Consider the following 22,435-nt stretch of genomic DNA (forward strand, 5'->3'; position numbering starts at 1 on the left):
TCAAGCCAAAGTTGAACCAACATTTATAATAAGGTGATTTTACTCAACTGATGGAAATGCTGCTAAAAGGTTGAACCAGAAAGAATGGCACTCATATCCACTGTGGTACTCTTGTTGCTACACTTTTTTTCTCTACTTGCAGCTGTGTGTCTCAGATACTCGAGAGCCCATTCAATTGTTAGGTGCAGAGTTTGTGCTGGCAGCTGGACTTTTTGTTTTGGTGGGCCTTTTTCACAGAAATCACATGCTATACACACTGCTGAACAAACACAGTTTGAGTAAAGGAGGAGGAAGTTTGCATCTAGCTAAAAGGGACTTATGTAATAGTAGCTTCACTGCATTTACTTTAAACTTTCTTCTTTGATCCTTACCCCTAAAATGACAGTCAAGGAGGCTACACTTAATGGCTCAAAGGACTAAAATAATTGATCATGCCAATTCTATTGTCCTTCACTTTACTTTCACATCACTATGTGACCTCTAACAGAACATTTACCATACAGGAACAAGCAGTAGCCAGAATGCTTGTCTGATCAGTTTTTCATGCCTTACTGATGAAGTTGTTACTTTCACTGCGTGAATTATGGCCTTACAAAAGTCATCACACACAATGAAGGCTGTTAGCAGATAAACAAGGACCTTAAAGGAAAAGATAGCTAAAAGGAACTTGACGCTCACTTAGACCAAGGGACTACAAGTGCTGCCTGGTGATGTAAACTGGAGGACTCTGATGGCAAAAGGTTCACTGAAGCAATTGGAGACCAATTTGGCCCACAACTGACCACAGCTTGCACCTCTCCCAAATACACCTTCTGCAAAGGTCCGTGGTTTTGGTGACTCTCGCTGCTTGAGAATCCCACCACAGGAAGGATTCTCACAAAGCTGGCCAGCTGCATTTTACACTGGACTTGGAAGGATTATGGTTATTGGGCAACACCAAAGGCACTGGATGTCATTCTGGCTGCCTGTCCTAGAGAAAAACTGGAGCAGAAACCTAATATAGGGCGGTTTTCCAATTAATGCAACATATAGCATCAAATTAATCCCCATTAATACTGTCCTGTTATTACTGCTGTATCTTTTTGTTTAGTGGGTTTAGCATACTTTTTCAAGGCTAAAATCAGTACTAAGAAAGGAGAGGGGAAAAGTCTTTTTTCTGTTGTTCTCTCTTCTATATATTTTCTCTTTTGTGTTCAGAAAGTCTTCCTGAAAAAGCACAATAAACATTTAAGTCATTTTGGGGCTGCATAAATGTGAATGAGGGTAAATTTACCCCTTTCTCTTTGCAGAAAAAGGTAAGTAGGAAAACTGATGTTGTATATCTTGCTTGAGAATCATACACAAGTCTAAATTTGAATTTAAGTTTGGATTCAAAAGCAAAAATAAGTCAGAGATAAGTCCAGGAAATGCATCACTGAAGGAAATGTGATATGTGAAGGAAAAAATAAAAGCAGTCATAGTACAACATAGTATGATATATCTCTATATATGTACAGAGACAGAGAAAGGTCATATAAGAGTTGATAAAAGCATTTTCCTTTCAAAGCTCTCAAAGTTTTTTCCTAAACCAAGAGAAGAAATGCATCATTCGCCTAAATTTTAGTTGCCAGTGGCACTTATAAGACTATAGATTACATATTTTCAATCTAGGTAAAGCCATTGCCAACATAATCAGAAACAGAAATCATTGCTTACTAGAAGGCATAGGTTGCTTACAACCTGGAAAACCTTACAGTGGTGGGTTTTGCCTCCTAATTTTGCCTTACCTTGATTTGATGCCCACTGCACTTAAAAGTCTTATTTCAATTCCATGTAAACCCTTGAGCAGATTCTCAGTGGCACTTTACTATATGTACCTGTTAGTAACAAGTGGCCATTTTCACAAATACTATATCATCATTTTGGCATGGCAGAGTTGTACATCCACTCTTCCCTGACACAACCAACTGCATAAACTATACTACAGAGGAGAATTTTGCATGCACAGATTCCTGATCTTTTATTCCTCTATTCTTTTGTCTCACATTTTTTGAGAATACCAGGTATGCAGTCTTCCTTGGTATTTCTGTGGCACTTACTGAATACCCTGAGATTCATTTGTAAGACAAGTGTGCCTATGTGGGAAGTACAGAAAATCTCATCCCAAAGTCAGGAAGAACTTCTGTGATCTTCTCATCCAGTTTTTTGTTGAAGGGGTTGAAGGGGGATAATAGAAAAGTCTATGAAAGAGTGACATAGAAATGTTAACTTTAATCCAGGCCCCATTTGAACTGAACAAGAGTGATTATCCTACAGTCTATAGTGCGAAACCCTGTAATGAACATGAATACCAAATCAAGCCTAGCAAGTGCCACACTAAAAGCTCATCTAAATTTCACATACTTGGGTTTTGGTGGAGAGGAGAGAAAAAGAGAGTAATCTACTTCTTTAGCCTCTCAAAGCTGCTACTTGCTAAACTATGTGTAGGTCTGTAAATGTTGGAATTAATCCTGTAGCCTTACCTCATCCCACAGGCATTTAACAAAGGCAGTATTCTTGAATGCCGAATTTCAACTAATTATCAGGAGTGAGTGAAAAATGGGACAAAGAGCACCTGACATGATGCCATGTTAATAATTCACTGAGACATCTAGGATAACATGCTTTCAGTACAACATTTCATGTGCTCTAGAAACAGGCTCACTCTTCTCAGCAGAGGAGACAGAGCACTTGCTGAAAAATGGCAGCTAATAAGTGTGCCACCTGTTTGTACATCATTTAACCTGTGTAAGTGTGTAAAGGCTTGTTGCAGCAGGGTTGTATTTTACATCAGGGTTGTATTTTACATTCAGGAATTGGGAGGAGGTTCTTTGCTTCTCTGAATCTCCTTACAACCTCCAGTTAATTAATCCTGAAAAATGTATGTGGAAATTTCAAACGTGCATCTTTGCACAGTAAGAAAATCTAATGGTGTGAAAGGGCACTCCAGAAATGGTGAAAAATGTTGCCTGACCATGTTTCTTAAAGGGGTCACAATCTTAATGAATGATTTGAATAACATAATTATGACAGCCCTCTAAAATATATGCGCATGGCATACCTTGAAAAAAAATTGAAAAGAAGAATCAAGTTATGCCCCAGACCAAATTCAGAGCAAAGATAACACCCCACCATCCCTGCCCCCCAAACTCTCCTTGATGAGTGTGCATTTTCTAAGTAAGGATACATTGGAAAGGTGCATTGCCCAGAGTATCTCCTGGACTTGCTGTCTTTCTACAAGGTCATCACCATCGGGCATCTCTGAAAGTAACAAATTTCAGTGTTACTCATGGTATTACAAGGTGAGCACATGAGGAAAACTCAGGGATATTGGTGAGCCTAACTCTTCTTCAGCCAAGGTGAGCGAGTTCTGTTATAGAATAACATGTTGAGACAGTAAAAGCTGCTATCTAAAATGCAGCAATTGAGTGAAACAATCTTGAGGATTCATCCCTTTTACCTTCCTCTGTATGCAGCAAGAGGAGATGCTGATAAAAATAACAGCAAGTTCTGCATTTGCTCTGCATTTGCTGAGAGATCTAGGCCCCACACCTGCCTGTTCCCTTGAGGTCACAAGTATCTAGAATATTCTTGACAATGTCAGTGAAGGTCTCCTCATGCCTTTTTGAACTCAAGGGATTCTTTGTTGTGTAAAACAATTTACAAGCATCTAGAATGAAGAACAAAAGTTGCTACTGGCCACTGAGTTATTTCAATACCAAAAAGTAAAATCAGCAAGAGGCGTGTTTCAAGCAGCAGAACAACTGCAAGCATGTGTTTCTTCTACTATTCAAGAGACTTTTTAATCTGTATTATACCAAGAAAAATTATGTGCACAGACAAAAGCAACAAAACAGAGGAAAAAGTCTCTATTTGTTTCAGAGCAACAGCCCTGGTAACACATGTGGCAGTTGCCTAAGACAAGTGAAAATATACAAATTGTTAAAAAAATCCAATCTTATGCCAACCCAAATAATGTTGTTGAGTCACAGAATTCTAAGAAACTGTGCCATCACTCCTGTAACTGCTTATGTGCCTCATTCAGTTGGTATGTGATATTTCTAAATTTTTTCAGTGTCTCAGTCCTATGCTTGACAGCATTAATTTTGTTCCACTTCCTTTCTTTATGTTTGATAGTTATGGTTTTGAGTTAAGTTTCTCTGATTTTGAAGTAGTGTCACTCTTTTTCCATGGAATTAATTTTATGCTGACAGTGGGAATACACAGAATGCTTGTGTTTAGCAGAAATGGGCTGTGTACTTAATTGATGTTTGAAAAGTTGTGCTGATAAAAAGATTTGGGAAGTTAATACAATGCCTATGACACTGAAACAACAGTTTTCTGTACAGTGGAAAATACAGTCAAGCTTTAAGAGATACCTTAAAATGAGGATTTTTTTCTGTTCTGTAGGAAGCTGGTACTGATCAGATATGTACTTGTGGAATGATGGCAGTCATAATCCCACAGCAGTTTCTCTGAAATTCCTGGAACTAGATTGACATAACTCAGTATTGGCAGAGTCAAAATCAGGTATTCAGCCTTAGAAGGTGACTGTGCTGGGAAGTGCATGCAGATCCACTACCTTGGAGCCCTGACTCTAAAGAACACTCTACTATAAAAATATTTAAATGACCTTTGGTTTTTAAGACAGCTGGTAGCAGGTATATTTTGCTCCAATATCTCTTCTATGATGTTCTAGGTAACAAGAGAGGTTATAAAGAAACTACAAATTATTTGCAAGCAGATGCATAGAAATTTGTCATTGTTGTCACATTCTTTACTTTTCAAAACCAAATCTGCCACACATGTGGCAGCATAACATGTCCTAAAAGTGAATGAAGTGAGAAATTTATTACTTAGCAGTCTTAAAAAGCGAGATGCAGTGTGGATAAAATGGTCTCATTTCCACAGTCAAACTACAGTGAAGTCAGGATGTCTTGGTTTGAAAAGACAGGTGTCTGCTAAGGAAGGCAGGGGCCTCCCTTGAAATGGAGAACATAAAACCCTTCCCTCCAAATTATTATAATTTTGAAATTAAGGGGCTGTCAGGCAATATCTATGGGAGTAGGAATAACAGTTCTTTATTAGGGAAAAAATAAAAATAAAATAAAAATGCAGTAATACAAAACAACAGAGTCAGAATACAACCTGGCACCCTGTTGGTCAGGATGTCGGTAGCAGTCTGATAAAATGGTGGCTGCAGTCCTGTAGTGACAGGTGTGGTTCTGTAGAAGCAGTGATCCTGTAAAAGGGTGTAGTTTTCCTCTGAAGGTCCAGTGTAGATGGGCCTGGTCTTCCTCTGTACTTTTAAAGGAAACACAATCAGCCTCAGTGTAGAGTTTGATACCAAACTTCCAGTCTCTCACTTCCCACTTTTGATACTTGAGTTGTAAGGAAAAATTTGCTGAGACAGAGTTTGGTGTAGTAACAAACAACAAATTAGGAAAGACATTTTGAGTTTCCTGATTAATAGAGCTTTAAAATAAAGAATCCAACAGCTATTAAACAAGTAACAAATGAATCTGAAATGTTGCAAACAGCAGAACAATGTTTTATTTAAAAAAAAAAACAAATCCAGTGGAAACTCAAGGAGATTCTAATTGAAGTGCTATTTAAAAGCTATTTAAAAGCTAAGAAACATAATTGCCATAGGTTAACAGTAAACTATCAGTCAAAGTCATTTGGGAGGAAAAACCAGCACAAATTGGAAATGTACCAATTTCAATGATTACCTTAAATTACAACTTCATGAATAAACTCATGATCTTCAATTCTAAGTGCATTACTGCCAAGAAACTAACTCAGGAAACAGATAGGTGTCTAAATCTATTTGAAAGAAAATGCCTCAGAAAATTACTTCTAAATCAATTTTGAAACCTTTTGATTTGTCAAGAGTTCAACACCTTACTTAAAATTATGTGGGAAAGATGGTAAGGATATATAATTCATGTGAAAATTTTCTGCTGCATGTTTGCCAGATTGTTAGCAGTCACCTGAAGGAAATCCAGTACCGTATAGCATTTAATGAGGGCAACTATATGGCACTTCAAGTAAAGGACAAGCAGAAAATAGATGGCAAAATTCATAGCTGGAGTACTAAAAATCTTCTCAGCCTTCCTCTTTCTTTAAAACCTATGAGGAAACTTTCAAGCCAAAGTTATAGATTTCTAATGGGTAAAATGAACCCATTAGAAATCAGAGGATGTTATCATTATTTCTACTAATAACACAGGAGAAAACAAAGCCAAAATGAAATAAAACCAACAGCATTTTCTTGTAAGAATCAGCAAAAATGGTGAATGGGAAATAGTACAATGACTACTAACTGTTTTGTGCTATCACACTTCCTACTGCTGTTGCTTCTATCTCATAATTAATTTTATCTGGTTAGTCCGCCTATAAATTTCAAAAGGTTTGGCTTCAGTATATCTAAGTTCTCCTCATGTAATCCATCCATTTACAGGAATAATAGCCTATAAAGTTGATTACTTTTAAAAAGTAAACTTAATCTTTTGCTTAATCTGTCACACTTGTTCAAAGTAACCTCCTTGTTGTAGACATCTTTTCATGAAAATCCTTTCTTTAAGATTTTGTTCTCCTGAGAAGCTGAGAGGCCTCAGGAACAAAATGTAAACAATGATTATCTGCTGCTGTGGAATGCAACAGGTGCATCTTTGATTGGCCCATCTTGGATGTTTATAATTAATGACCAATCACAGCCCAGCTGGCTCGGACAGAGTCCAAGACAGAAGCCTTTGTTATCATTTTTTTCTTTTCTGTTCTTAGCTTAGCTAGCCTTCTAAGGAGAACCTTTTCTTCTATTCTTTTAGTATAGTTTTAATGTAATATATATCATAAAATAATAAATCAAGCCTTCTGAAACACAGAGTCAGATCTCCATCTCTTCCTTCAACATAAGACCCCTGTGAACACCATCACACCCCCCTCACATTTTTTTTCTACACATTTGCATATAATTCCAGCAATTAATTTAGAGACTGTTTTTATGCTGTTTCCTTACAGTTATGTTGTTTCTCCCAGGCTACAAACAAAACACAAAATAACACCCTCACCCCAAAACCAAAAGAACAACCATAACCGAAAAACCAGAAAAAACTACTTATATGAAAAATAAAGTCGAATAATTTAAAGCCACGCTTTTGATGGCTGTCAAGGACAACAACATTCTTAAAAACAATATAAAATTTCCTGTCTGAATGGAGTTTAACTAAGAAAGCTAAACATCTTTATGAAATGGAAAAAATGAGCAGAAGATCTAAACAGCATTATTCTATCTGCAGAGCAATTTCAATTGTATTGCTCTTCTGCAAAGCATGGGAAGGTATGGTATAACAGCTGTTTAATTAGGAGGAGTCATAGAATCACAGCAAGCATTATTCACTGTTACAATCATAATTTTCTTTTTCTTTTTCTTCCTTTCTCCAGCACAGAAACATTTGTTACTCTGGGGAGTGCACAGGGAAGTACATACTAGCACACACATTTATGAGAGGACATAAATGTTACTCAACTTTTTACAGTTCTTCCAAGTAGACTGAAGAAAGAAGTGAATACTGAATCAATTACATCTATTCCAACAATGGCAAAGGATGGCAAAGTGCATTCTCATACTTCAAACTGTCAACTTCAGTATTATAGCACTCCATATTTAATGGAGTCTGCAACATATCCCACTGTTATAATTTCATAGATAGCACTGATAGCAAACCAGTGTGCTACTTTTGACTCTTGCAGTTTCATAAATGAAAGACAAGTAAAGATAAACTGCTGTCAGGAAACAAAAAAACCCACAGCAACAAAAAAGAAAACACACACTCCTACTCCTACAGCAAAAACTCAGATGACCCGTATATTTGTAAATTAGGAATGTTTTGTCAATGTCTATACTTATGTTAAATGAGTATTAATGACTTGCTATATATTGCCTCCCTCCTAGGAAAGTGTTATGATCTAATGATTAGAGAGATGCCTCTGCCTAAATTAAGGAGCAAAAAAGACTATATGCCAAAGTCAATGGTACAGAATTTGTTAATAGTAAATGTTAGGTGAAGAGAGAAAGAAATAGAAAAGAGAGGACGGTAGGGGGAAGCGAAGGGAAGAGAGACAGATTAAGCAGAAAGATAATTACCGCCCCTCTGGATCCAGTGGTGTGCTGTTCATCCTCTTGTTCTGGTCTACTCAGTAGTGAGGGTGTCCCACAAAAAAGAGTTCAAATGGGTTCATACATGCTCAGGTATATGTAGGAACACCCAAGCATATTCCCTGTGAGTGTATATTTGGGCTTCAGTGGTCACACATTTTATACTCTTAGCCATAGCAGGCAAAATCCTTTGGTGATATTTACAGTGTTTAACAAAGTTATGAGAGGCAGCACTTGTTTTTCCAAGTTATTTGTCTCAAAGGTGGTTCCAAAAAGTAATATTATGTTCTGTCTTTGCTAAAAGATATTTCTAATAGTTGCCGATTGTCAATATATTGAATATAAAAAGAGGTGAGAAGGGAATACTTTATTGAAAATGACTGTCAAGAATATTGTGCAGCTAGGCTCAGAGAAAAACTATCATCCATTATACTTCTGATTCTGAGAAATACTCTTCCACAGTCCGTATGTGAAAGAAGTTAATTTCTTTCACATAAAAACTTTCTTAGGTCCAACAGAAGGAGTCAGACAGCACAGCCCAAGTCTGACAGACATGTTAAATGATGAAATACAGTTTTGGTTTTGCTGAAGACTGGCACTATAGTAAATGTGGTGAGCCTAATGCTGCAGCCTGGCATGCATGCATTTCTGCTCCTTATCTGTAGAAGTTCTTAGTGCATAAAATGAGATGGGGAAAGATCTGAGATGTGTGCAGATGCACCAGCAGCTCATGGCCTCCTGCCTATCCCAACCATCACAATGGAAAGTTGCAAAAAAGGTAAATCAATTACTTCTCCTAGGTGAACCAAGCAAGGCCTGCTTACAAAAAGTTACCTATCTATTTGCTATAATTTTTCCTCAAGAGGCAAAATTGCTTGACAAGTGTATAAGGAGTATTCACACTACTTGAGCATTTTCCTTGGTGTGGCCACATGACAATTTTGAGATCTGTGAGATAAAACCAGGTATAAGACTGATAGCGAAACATTTTTTCCTGGGTGTAATTTTGGAAGAGTCCACTAGTCTTCTCTTAGTGTTACTATTGAAGACACTTAAACTTACAAAGATGCAATTGTCTAGCAACAAAGAAGTATCAAAGAAGATAACCACAAACTCTAGACAATTAAAGGCATTAAATGTACATTAATTTGTGCTTTCCTGTTGGGAGTAAGAGAATGTATTAGTTCCACATATATAGTTGCTATGTATCTATATATATATGTGTGTGTGTGTGTGTATGTATGTATGTATGTATGTATATTATATATATATATATATATATATATAGTGTTTGTATATATATATATGTGTGTGTGTGTGTGTGCGCGCGCGCGCGTGTGTGTGTGTATTTAAAGCACAAGAAGGAAATTCAACACAGGTAAGATGGGGAAAACTGTAAATTCTTAGGGCATCGTTATATACATTGAATGTATTTCATGACATGCCAATCAGCCAGAAACTGTATTTGCTGAACACTTTCTTGCTTTAACCTTTAATGATACACATTTCATACTGAGACAAATGAAATCACATTTAGACAATCTATAATTTTTAATTTAAATGATCTTTCATTGTCCTTCCAACAAAGGGATTATCTGTTGGAAAATTTTATTGAAATTGGTCTCAAAAAATAAGTATATAAGTGTTGGCATTTCAATCACTGTTGTTTTCTACTTCAGCTTCCTTATTCTTGACCTAGACTATTAAATAGATACTTTTCCAAAAAAAGCAGTTAGTATTATTAATTGTACAGATCTACAAATCCTTTATTGAGTTAGGAATGGCTGGTCTAAATCAATACTGCTGCATTAATCTCTGCCAAAGCATGTACATTTTCTGTCAGGTTACCTTCAGCTCACAATGACCATCATGATGGTAAATCAGATATGTATTCTTGGTAAAACAGAGTACATCAGAGCATGAAATCTTTTTGAGATTTCAAAAAAGGCCATAAGGCAACTTATGGAACATACAGAATCTGTGGAAACTGTTAGGAAAGAATATTTTTGTTGGTTTTTTTCCATATTTTAAGTATTCTTTTACAACTGACTCTCTTATGTTACTGCTTTAATAATTTCTTTTCACCTATCAAGCTTCTTATCATAAAAGCATTTGGAGATTTTAGCAATATATGCAGTCAAAAATACATATAAAGACCCAGATAAGGAAATAAAAACCTGAAGAGCCAAGCATTTATAAGGTAATTGTCATGAATGTGTTACAAATGGCAGCACAGAAGTGCAAAAAAGATGGACACAAAAATTCTCTCTCAGACAATGGTGTGGCTGTGCTAGATGTCTCTTTCCTAAGGATATTTTCTGGGAGTAAAGGCAACAGTATGTTTTATAACTTAGCTATCTCTAAATATTTGTGTCAATCAAGTCTCCTCTGAGCATTTTTGAGTGCCTTTGATCAGTTTTAGGCAAATGTGACATGGGTGTCAATGATAACAGCTCTTGCAGATGCACATAAAATAGAGCAAAGAAGAGAAAACTAATCAGCACTCCAATGACTAACTGTCAGGCTGCAGCATGAATGCAGTTTGCCTTTAGAAACTGAAAACATACACAGAATTTTTCTCATTACAGGACAAATATTAATATGAGTGCATCTAATCCAGGACAGAGAATAATACAAGCATGAAACAGAAGCCATAGGAAATAGTGATTTGTTGCTCATGGAGCTGGATCTTACAGAAATGTGGAAATTCTGAGGGTGGCTAATGTATTGGGTGGAAGGTACATTTTAAAGAGGACTTAGAGGTCCTCTGAAAAAAGACAAATCCATGTGCCACAGGTCTAGTATTTAGTCTAATGAAAGTGAGGTGATCACTAATACACCTACCATGGGAAACAATAATGAAGTTGAGAGCACACAGTAGGTTACAACAGACTTTTAGGCATGATAGAGTAATGCCAGGACATTTATTACTGTCTGAACTGTGGTTTGTTGGACTCAGATCTATCTTTATCTACTTTATCTATCCAACATTCTAATACACATGCTTTAATTACACTATCTGACTATCCCAGCCTTTTAGAAATCATTTTCTGTGCAAAAAAAATCCCGGTTTAGGGAACTGCCATTATTCACTAGCAGAAACAGTATGAAAAGCACCGCAGACTCAATCTGAGAAGCTGAAGTTGCTGCTTTTGCTACTGCCACCCAGAAATTAGCTCTCACTGACTCTGTTGTCAGGCTTGGATTAGGAAGTACATCCTAAAGTGCCTGGCAAAGTGAGTTAAACTGTTTCCAGTTTATGTCCAGCTGAAGTTGATGGAGAACATGCTCGATCTGGTAATTCAGCATCAACAAGTTTGGTTCAGCAAAATATGTACTTCCTCTGTAGTGTTTTAGTGACAAAAGCCTACAGGTAACATAACTCATACTGGCTTACACTGCACTGTTTATCCCCACCACTACACATTTCACCCAGCAAAGGAGTTACCAGAAGTGTTTCATTAGAAAATATGTATCTGCTTTCTTCCTTGTTGCTGCCTTTTGGAGACATTATAAAGCCATCAGATCTGAAAAGTAACTTTTCTGCTGTCAAAACAGTCCAGAATTCAGAGTAAGATCAAATTTGTACCAAATGCAAGCATTGCCACCTTATCCCATATTTGCTTTTACAAATACTTGCAAGGAAAAAAAACTGTTATGGTTCCTGTATTTTCTAACAGTCTCATTTACGCTATTCAGTAAGAGAAAAATAATACCACATAAAAAAGACTCTTGAACTAAGTTGTCTGCCAAAGCAAACACTGTGGTCTTAGATATCTGAAATAAGTCTTCAAAATGCATTCTATAGCTACAACAGACTAAGCAATAGAGCTGTAAGAGGGTGCACGAACATTTCCAAATGCCAAGTCCTGAAGAAAGCTGTGAAATGTCATCATTCAGTTCACCTCAGCAGACAAAGAAAATCCAGACCTTTGATGACCCCTGCTGAATAAACTAAGCACTGCATTTAAATTATAACTCAAGATGTACTTGGAAGACTAGTTCAGTGCTCACTATCATAAAAAAACCAAAGAAAAGCAATACAAAAAGGACTCATTCTTTTATGACATGCCAAAGAAAACAGCTTTTTTGCAGCTGGACTAGCACCAGACCTGAGAGATGTACAAGATAGTGTAACATCTTGAACAGGTTTAATCTAATGAACTGTATTCCTTCATCCATTAAAAAAATAGTCAAGCTATCAATACTATATTTCTTTTATGACCCAGAGAAGAGGAATCTTTAAACAGTACAGCAATCACAAGGAGAATCCAGACACCCTTCTGCACTGTCTGACATTGCTTAGAGCACTAAGAAGGTTCCTACTGTTCCTTTCCACAACAGCTCTTTCTGCAAACACTCTGTGTTTTGGAGTCATGTACTAATGATGGGAAGCCCTTCATCAAACCAACTCAATGACTCTGCACTTCTCTGGAGAATAATTAAGGGAGATGTAGCATTAGAGAATTATTTATCTCTTTAAATACACCAAGTCCTACAATGACTATGATAACACACAATATAAGTTGCTCTTTAAAAGGACAGCATGACGTAGGTTGTTGCATCAAAACAGCCATAAAAAACATTTGGAATTTTTTTACACTGGGTCTGAAATGTTATACTAATTTTTTTATATTGTTTTAAAGAAAGAAGCTGGAATTTGTGAATTAATTGCTAACAACTGTTATTTCATTATGGGCATGCATATAAAGTAGAAAGTGTCTAACTTAGACATATGCGTAAAAGTTATGTCTGTTTTATAGCTAAGATAAATAATTTATTACAGGTAAGCAATGTATGTACAATACAGACCAGCTGTAGATATTTCTCTACCATTCCTGGTCTTCTGGCAGTGAAATCTAGCACATGTGTGGGAGGCACAAGATAACTGCAAACTTAGAGCTGAAGTGAAGGACGTTTTTACAACCCAATGAAAAGGGAAGCACTAAATCACCAGAGTTTAGACATTACACTTCTATTAATCAGGTATAAAATTTACCAATAACATTCAAACTATTGAACAGACTGAAGAATTTCTTAGTGTAGTGTGACAGTGTTCACAGGGGTTTTCAGGATGGGGAAGAGACGTAGATCTGACTCCATATTTCAGAAGGCTTGATTTATTATTTTATGATATACATTACACTAAAACTATACTAAAAAGAATAGAAGGAAAGGCTCATCTCAGAAGGCTAGCTAAGCTAAGAATAGAATGGAAAGGAATGAAAACAAAGGTCTGTGGCTTGGACAGAGCGAGAGCCAGCTCTGCTGTCAGTGGTCACTAATTCCAAACATCCACACGAGACCAATCACAGATCCACCTGTTGCATTCCACAGCAGCAGACAACCATTGTTAACATTTTGTCTCTGAGGCCTCTTAGCTTCTCAGAAGGGGAAAAATCCTAAGAAAGGATTTTCATAAAAAGATGTCTGCGACAGTGTAGTGTAACTTTTTTTGCAGGCAATTCTGAGTTTCACACATGGTTTAAATTTCCCATCTCTCTCTTCTCCATCATCTTAGACCTCGGTCTAACAAAGCCAGACAAATTTATTTCTCACCAGGAATTTCAGAAACGTTACAGAAAACAAACTATTTCTTGGAAAATCATGATATTAATCAATTTGTTTAGAAAAGCAGGACCTGAGAAAATTGAAGAGTCACTGCAAAAAGCCTGGAAGATGCTGCTTTCTTCTACCTAGCAGCTCTTTTCAGAAGAAATGCAGGCAGAGCTGGGAAAGCAACCATCTCTGAAGTGGCAAGATGAAAGCATATTCAATTCTAACTCTGCTGAACCACAGAATGTGGTGTCAGGACAGCAAGACTCCCACATTTCCTAAGGAAGCTAGGCTTGCTTTGCACATTTCTTCTAGGAGTTCATCAATTAAAGGAGGGCAGCTCTAGAGAACACAAGAATCTTGTATTTCTTCAAAACTTATTACAATAGAGCATTTTGGTCTCTGTTCTAAAAAAAAGTGGTTTCAGATTCAAAAAACCATGGCATCAAAAATTAACACTCAACCCAGATACAAATATAAAAGAAACTTTTCTCCATTCGGCTAATCTGCCAACTTTCATTAAGGAAGAAGGACCATCATGTGTCCTTCAGTTGTGAGGGACAACTCAGAGACAGCCTGTGATACTATATATATATCTCTTGGGCTGTCACTTGAAATTTTAGGCTACAATTACATGTGATCCTGCTACTATGTGTGAAAGTGCTACAAGAAAACCCTGCCACTGTTCTGACGAACAAATCAATAGCATAATATGGGTGATGAAGAAACCTCTTGTCACATTTAATGGTTGTTTTTCCAACCTAAATCAGTACATTATGTAACTGAGAGCACTGACCTAATAGCTAGCAGTGCTACTAACATAATGAAAGGGGAAAATAAGGGCCTCAGGAAAGTATCCTTTCAGTCAAAACACAAAACTGTGTTATCATCTGGTCAGTGGTTTAGGATATAGATACACCACAGAGAATATGCAACCTGCATAATTAATTTACATTGCTAGATATTGGGTCACCTGAGGATGCCTGTGAAAATCAGTGAAAATACAGATCTTTGCTGGTTTTTTTCTACTAGTAAAAAAAGGTAAAATACTTCCAGATACATACATTGGAAAAAACGGAGGGATCCAACCAGTTGTCATTGCTGTCCTCACCAAAATATTTCACCACATTTAAATTAGGTAAGCATTGCAGCCTGATGGCATGAAATAAGGCCTTAAAGACTGGGTAATCCTCAACAAAAAACACGTATATTTAGATTTGTATCTGTATTAGTCCACACATAAAAATTTTCTTTGTGCTCCAAATACACTGTGATCTGACTGTTATATAGACTGTTATACAAACCAAAACCTGTTTTGAGTTTCTCTGAGTAACAATTTGATGCTTCTAGAAGGAGGACTTAATATTATCTGATTGCTTGATAAGACAGCCATTACCCTGAACAGACGCTAGGCAAGAGCTTTTTGTTGTAACTTGACAGTAGGTTTATTGAATTAAATGTGTCTAAGATACAAGGTATTTGTGTCACTTCATATGGCTTGTGTAGATCAGTTTTAGTTTTTTCTCTTTGTAGCCTACTGTGAAAAGAATAATAGTGTTCCCTGAATTTCTTTTATAGTGTGCTCTTCTTGGTGAAGCAAAGTAGAATATTTCAATCACACGGACAATTCCTTTCTCTGAAATTTCTGAAGAATCAGAAGTGGCAAAAACATAATTTTTGCAAATGGAGATCTACTTATCTTACTAATTGTCAGCCATCAGGGCAGTGTGAAAGATCTGTAGGTGTAAGAAATTTCTCTGCCTGATCTCAAAAACTGAAAGGGACACTGTCAGGCTAAAACCTATGTTTTAAAATATCTTTTATAAAAAACTTCCATTAAAAAAATCCCTTTTATGTGGACCCATTTTTGATGGGTCTCTCTTTTTCTTTTTTGTTCAATTATAACAATAAAAGCAGACCATGCAGACTCATTTTTGGGTGCATTAATTTTAACATGCTGTTTCATGGTAATACTTGTGGATACTGTGGCATTGATCTGAAATCTCCTGCAGGAATATGCTTTCTTTCAATGCACTCTACTGTACAAAATGTTTACAAACATTTTAAAACATTAAATATAACTTATAATTAATCCCCATATGTTGATGCATTTTTTTTTTACAAGAGTCATTGATTATCCTTTAAACTAACAAAGAGAGAAAGATTCCTTTTCACTATTGTGACATATTTCATCCTAATTTATTACCCTAATGCCCCTCATTTTTGGTATCAGTTTTTCCTGTTAATGGTATAAAACTTGTACAGAGTACTTTAAAAGGACAAGAAAATGTTATTGAAAAAATATCCTAATTAGAGGTTTGCTTCAGTAGCTGCTTTTAGTACAAAAAATTACTTCATGTGTTTTCCCTTCTTCCCCTTCTTTTTAAAACTTACTCCCTCTTGTGCCTTTCTTAAAGTATCTGAAACTTTTTACATACTACTTAAATGACAACAAGGTTCCAGCAAGACAGACATGCAATGCAACTAAATGAATTTTGGGGTATCATGATAAGATCATGATGATGACTTTTTTTCCTTATTGTCAGCTGCAACATTCTACTTGCAGCTCCAGGACAAAATCAAAAGTCAGTTGCAAGTTATTCCAAGCAGATACAGTAAATTTGCATATGCCAAACAATACAGATGAGGTCATTGCTTACGCAACAGGCACCTTAATACTCACATGCAACATTCTTGGAATACAGATAATAAATGGTCTTGTAGATCTCTAGGACATTGTTATTATATACATCAGTGAGAGATCATCAAGTATGTGTTTTCATGTCATGCACCCCAATTTTTAAGTCAGTGTCCTCTATACATTATCTAAATGTTTTTCTGAAATCAACTTTGAAATTTGATGAGATTTTTTTTTCTGAAGAAAAAACATTCCAGAGATGCAGAGTGATATTCCAGGTAGATGTTTATTTTTTAGGTTGGATACGATCTTGAGCAACCTGGTTGAGTGGAAGGTGTCCCTGCCCATGGCAGGGAGGTTGGGACTAGATGGTCTTCAAGGTCCCTTCCAACCCTTAACATTCTATGATTCTATGATTTTGTGATTTAGAAAAAGATCTAGATTCAACCTTAAACCCACATAAATCATTCAATGAATAACAATGCTTTAAAATGTCAGTTGCTACCATTCAGGCTAGTTTTCATGAAGTGTAAACCTACAAATATATGGCAGACTGTATGCCCAGTCTGAGAATTCACTACAGACCTATAGACTGCAGAATGCCCCAGATGCTATTGGATCACTGATGTCCATTTATCAGTATTAATCTCTATAAATTTGACCTGCAAAAGAATGGGAGGATGTGAAGACTGAAGGTACATCTCGTGGGTGAGACTAAACATCTTGTCTGAACCTCCCATTAAAAATTTTATCAATGAAAAAGCAATGTTCTAGATTTTAGGAAAAAAAGCTAACCAAACCATGACAACAAATTTAGAGATATCTGTGTCTTCTGAAGGCCAAAGGTGAGGTGGAAAAAGCATAAAAGAGAGCAACGATATACTAGTATTATTGCTTTGTTTCACCCTGCATAGAATACAACAGGGTCCCAAATCCCTTCACCATTGTTTTCTTCAAGAAGAATGAAAATTTAATTCTTCATTCTTGTTTCTCTTTTCTCTGGTGTCCCTTGAAGGAAAAAGGACCTTTTAACTTAGACATTGCTATTGCTTTATCACTTGTGTTTTTCAAAAAACCTGTTTTAACAATTTTATTTAAATGGCTGGAGAAAGGAGGCAACAGGAACCTCTTGCAGTTTAACAAAAGGAGATTCCAAGCACTGCACCTGGGGAGGAAAAACCCCATGAACCAACAGCAGCTCACCCAGGAAGGTCCAGGAGGAACCCGGACCGGTGGTGAGCGCCCCAGTTCCCTGCCAGGCTCACTGGGAGTGCTGCCAGCGGGACACGGAGGGATCCTGCCCTCTCCCCTGCCCTGTGAGGCCACACCTGGAGTGCTGTGCCCGCTCTGGGCTCTCCAGCCGACAAGAGATGAGGAGCTACTGGGGAGGGCCCAGAGAAGGGCCACAAACACGGTGAAGGAACAGGGGTTTCCCTCTCCTATGAGGGAAAGCTGAGGGAGCTGGGTCTCTTCTTCCCGGAGAAAATGCAGCAGCACCAGACTCACCACAGGACCTGACAAACTGAGGGGTTTTAGGCCACCAAAAGACATCTGACACGTCTGAGTGGGGTCTTTTCCCTTTGGGCTGTTTGTTGTGCTCGCCAGGCAACAGCCGGGTGCCAGAGGCTCCTGTATTCGCACACTCGGCCCAGTGTGCGGCCTCCAGCAGGACCCAGGCCCTGTCCTGGCAGTGCCCCACAGCACCACTGAGGGCTCCCGGCCACTTCCTCCGTCTCCCGGACGCCTCCCGCAGGTACCCAGTGCCAGTGGCTGGGCGGGAGCAGAGTGGAAGGGAGATTTCTCCTGCCATGGGGGGCAGCGCGCCTGGGGGAACGGAGGGGGAGGCAGGCGTCGAAGGCAGCTGAGGGGCTGCTCGGTCACTTTCCAGTAAAGTCTCCTTTTCCTGCAAGGAGACCCCTCGGGAGGCCCCCGTCTCCCCTCTCTGCCCACGCTCTGGGCCTTCTCTGCTGCCCGGCTCCCCAGAGAAGCTCTGGCTCCGGGCCCGTCTCTCGGCAGCCCATGGCGCGCGGTGCCGCCGAGGCTCTGCAGGAGAGCGGCTCCGCCGCGCCGGCCGCCTCGAGCGGGGGGCAGCGGGAGGCGGCGGCGGCCGGGCTGTGCCCCATCTGCCTGGGCGACCTGGACAACGCGGCGCACGTGGACACCTGCCTGCACACCTTCTGCTTCGCCTGCATCCGGCAGTGGGCTGCCGTGCGCGCCGCCTGCCCGCTCTGCAGGCAGCGCTTCGCCCGCATCCTGCACTCCGTCAGGGCGGACGACGACTACCAGGAGTACGTGCTCGGCCCGCCCGGCTGCCGCCAGAGCGCCGCGCCCGAGCACAACGCGCTCGGCCCGTCCCCGCACTGGCGCTACCAGCTGCGCCCGCGGCCCCGCCGCCATCCCCCTGCCAGGAGAAGGGGGCGGCCGCCAGGGGCCGGACGGAGAGCTCCAAGAAGCTCCGACACCTCTGCCCGATAGGCTCAGGGCAGCGCCCGGCCCGCCCCGCCGCTGGACCTGCCATCCTCTCGCACGTGCTGGGGGCGCGGCTTACGGCCCTCGTGCGCTTGGAATCAACACCCAGAGGATTCCCGGAGCACGCGTCTCTCACAACCCCTTGGTACACTGCATATGAATACACTAATTCGGTGGAGGTGTTATTTCATCTCTGTCTCTCTTTTTCATTACTATTATTATTAGTCATAATAGTATTGTTATTTTTTAAATTATTAAAGTGTTCTTATCTCAACCCAAAAGGTTTATCCTTCTTTTTCCAATACTCCTCCCCAGTAAGGAGAGGGTGGTAAGTGGGTGCATGGATCTCAGTTCCTGGCTGGCGTTCTCCAGCCCAGAACCCCAGCTTTCATCAGTGCTGGTGCTGGAAAATCATTGGCTTTGGACACAACAAAGATCCAGAAGCTTTTCAGAGCATGATTCCCTCAAAACCAAAGGAAGCCACTTCAGGCAATGCTTTCTAACAGTGCCTTGTTAGTGTAGGATAACAAAAGGTAGAATGGCCAGAACATGCTGCAAACTTCTTTATATAAATGCTGCAACAGAGCCTCTTGAACTACCAAAGCCTTCCCTGTCCAAGCACCACAACATCACCGCCTGTAGTAGTGGGGAACAAAGTGACACTGACCCCCTTTATGTATCTGAAGGAGATCACTTTATTGTAAAAATTGTCCCCTTTTTATACCTTTAATCTCTACCTGACAACTGAAACCAAACCAAGACTTAACAGAATTTAACAGAAAGAAGGCACCCATTGGCTGGCTCAGCTGCTGTGCTGCTGTCCACACTTGCAATTGTCCAATCAGCTTCCTAGTCGTACTCTGTCCACGCGTTTCTCCAGCCAATCACAATCTGACTTCCAACTGTCACTCAACTGACTCTCTCCTGACTCATAACTGCCTCGCAGCCCTCAACCGACTTCAATCGGCCTTCTGGTGAGCCTAAGCAATAAGCGCTTTAACAGTTATAGCCCCATATCCTGCAGCTGCCCAAGCTCTGTGGCTGTCAGCTGGAATGCCTGACCTAAAGCAAACCCAGGTCCATGGACACAGGCCACGCTGACAACCCTCTCCCTCCTGGTGCTTCCACACCCAAATGGATTTGGTCATTCCCCTGTCACAGCCCTCTGAGCTTTCCTCTGACCCTTCCCTACAGCAGCAGCCCAACTCCTCTGGCCCAAAGTGGCTAAAATGCAGGAGAGAGCTGGTTTCAGGCTTCACAAAAGATACACTGCTGGGGACCATCTGTTGACCTGCACCCCTTGCCTTGGTGTTTTTTGCAGAGCAAAGCTCTAAACTCCAAGCATCCCAGAACTTTGGGAGCCACCCAAGAAGCAGACTGACATGCAAGCAAAGCATATCTGTGCCAGGGGCCAAAACATGGGTTCCCCACCCCTCTCTCTCTGAGTCTTACTGGGCCCATCCCAGTCCCCCACTTTCAGTTCTCTCCCCCAGATACACCAGCACCATATTTGAACATTTCTACGAGCTCCACACAGTCCCCTTTTGCTGGGGCAGCCCCACAAACTCTTATCCCATGTCCCACATGGGTCCTCAGCCCTGCTGGCAGAGTTCCCATTGCCAGTGAGGCCTCTGCACAGCATTCCTGTGGGATCCATCTCCATTGGCAGGGAAGGGTCTGGAGGTCCTGGGGACATGAACATACAAATGACACTGGTGGTGTGCCCTGTAGCCAAAAGGCAAAGAGGCTCTGGGGGGGAGACTGCAAGTGCTGCCAGCAGGACAGGGAGGGATCCCACCCTCATGACCCTCTTCTCTGCCTGAAAAAATGTGCAAAATTCCATTGTGCAAAACACAAGATGAAGCTTTTTACTGTGGGGGTGACCATAGACTGGGATATTGTTGAATAAGTTGTCTATACATTTAATTGCCATCTTTATACCTTGGAAGCAGAAGGTAATCTTCGTCCCTCTACCTGCTCCCTAGGTACTTGGTTGTGCAAAATTAACTGGTCAAAATAAGCCAGGAACCAACTACTGGGCCTCTTACACTGCTAAGAACAGCTGTGAAGAAGTTATCACTAAGTACAGATTATCTTCTATAAAATATGGACGAAAAATGCATTAAAACATAGCATGAAGCCAAATTACAGTTCTTGGATGGTGTGTTGTCTCTAAGTCAATGTTGTCAAGCCTATGTATCTAATCCTGCGTGGGACTCAGCATAAGTTCATGTCTTTACTTTGCAGAAAAATCTAGAAACTGACTCCCACATATCTACCTTCCAATGTCACCTTAATGCTACTATGTCTGGGCAGAAAAACTTTGTACACAACTTAGCACAGGAAAGTAATAGAATTACCATTTTGTGCTTTAGGCAAGTCAAAAAATATTTTTGCTTTAAATTCAGGAACTCTAATGCAATCACATAATTAGATACTCTTTTCAAGTTTAAAATAGCCAGTGATCTCTGTATGAGGACCCAAAACTAATTTCCTTCAAGTGAATATTATGAAGCTTCAGAAGAGAAAAAAAAATCAATGCCCAGAATTTGTTTGAAGTGATACGTTTTGTTTTTAAAAATGGGAACCCCTCCATATAGTGAAAAGATCAGGAGAAGGCATGAAAGATTAAGTGGCAGATGAGATAATAGACAAGATAATTGCAGAGCATTAAAGACTCAGATTTATTTTTAAGACATTCAAGTTCTATTTAGAAAAGCTTTTTGTTAACTTTTGTGAATCTCAAAAGAATTATCCTAACATGTTGAACAATAATAGGACTAATGGTGTTAAAGCATCATCATTTCCTATTCCAAACCAGCCTATACAGTAACTGGCCACAGAGTGTTTTTGCAGCACAAATAGAAGATAACAAGACTAGAGGAGTCATAATGCAGCAAAACCTCAATATGCCACAAAGAGATTTGTCGTGCTCTGTGCTGGGGTAAGTGACAAGTCCTGAATTTTCTCACTGAGCTACCATGCACAGGGAAGTTGAGCACACTTCCTCTCACAGGCTCACAGGCTCTCAAGCACCATTTTGTTTCTGTGGCACCAGAAAGGTCATGCTAATTCAGGGTGAGAGCTGAGCGTGTGAAAGCTAAGCGGACAGTTCCCTGAAATGGAGCTGCACTAGTCGGATAGAGATAAAAAGAAAAGCAAACATAAATCTGTGTTGATAAGTTTACAGGCAAGCAAATGTGCAGCTTAGCAAGAAATAGAGAACTGATTTCTGTATTGGTTTGGTCTTGAGACTGTGGAGCTGTCTTGAGACTCCCCTGGTTTTATTCCACCTTTCTGAAACAATGAATAAAGAAAAAAATGCTGCCTATTGTCAAAGCCATCTGCATGCCTTCTAGTGATATTACACTTCTGCATTTATCACATATTTTCAAGAAACTCCTAGACTTTTCTGTTTAGGAAACCTATTCTCTGTGCTTTTACAGAGAAGATTTTCTAAAGAGCTACAGAAAGTGCCTTCCACCTATATTTTTCATCTCCTCAGATTAAAAAAAATATTAAAAATATTCTTAAATTATAATTTTAAATATATACATGGAAAGGTACATGTAGTTTACATATATACTCATACA

The 22,435-nt window shown here is 39.5% G+C and overlaps 1 long non-coding RNA gene across 1 annotated transcript in view; it reads right to left on the bottom strand.

The window, feature by feature from the left end:
* The window catches only part of LOC143692038 (uncharacterized), a 56,835-nt gene that overhangs the window by 33,565 nt on the left and 835 nt on the right, over positions 1-22,435 (bottom strand). The gene's annotated exons all lie outside the window — the stretch shown is intronic.

This window comes from Agelaius phoeniceus, chromosome Z (genome assembly GCF_051311805.1).
Source record: "Agelaius phoeniceus isolate bAgePho1 chromosome Z, bAgePho1.hap1, whole genome shotgun sequence".
NCBI classification, from domain to species: Eukaryota; Metazoa; Chordata; class Aves; order Passeriformes; family Icteridae; genus Agelaius; species Agelaius phoeniceus.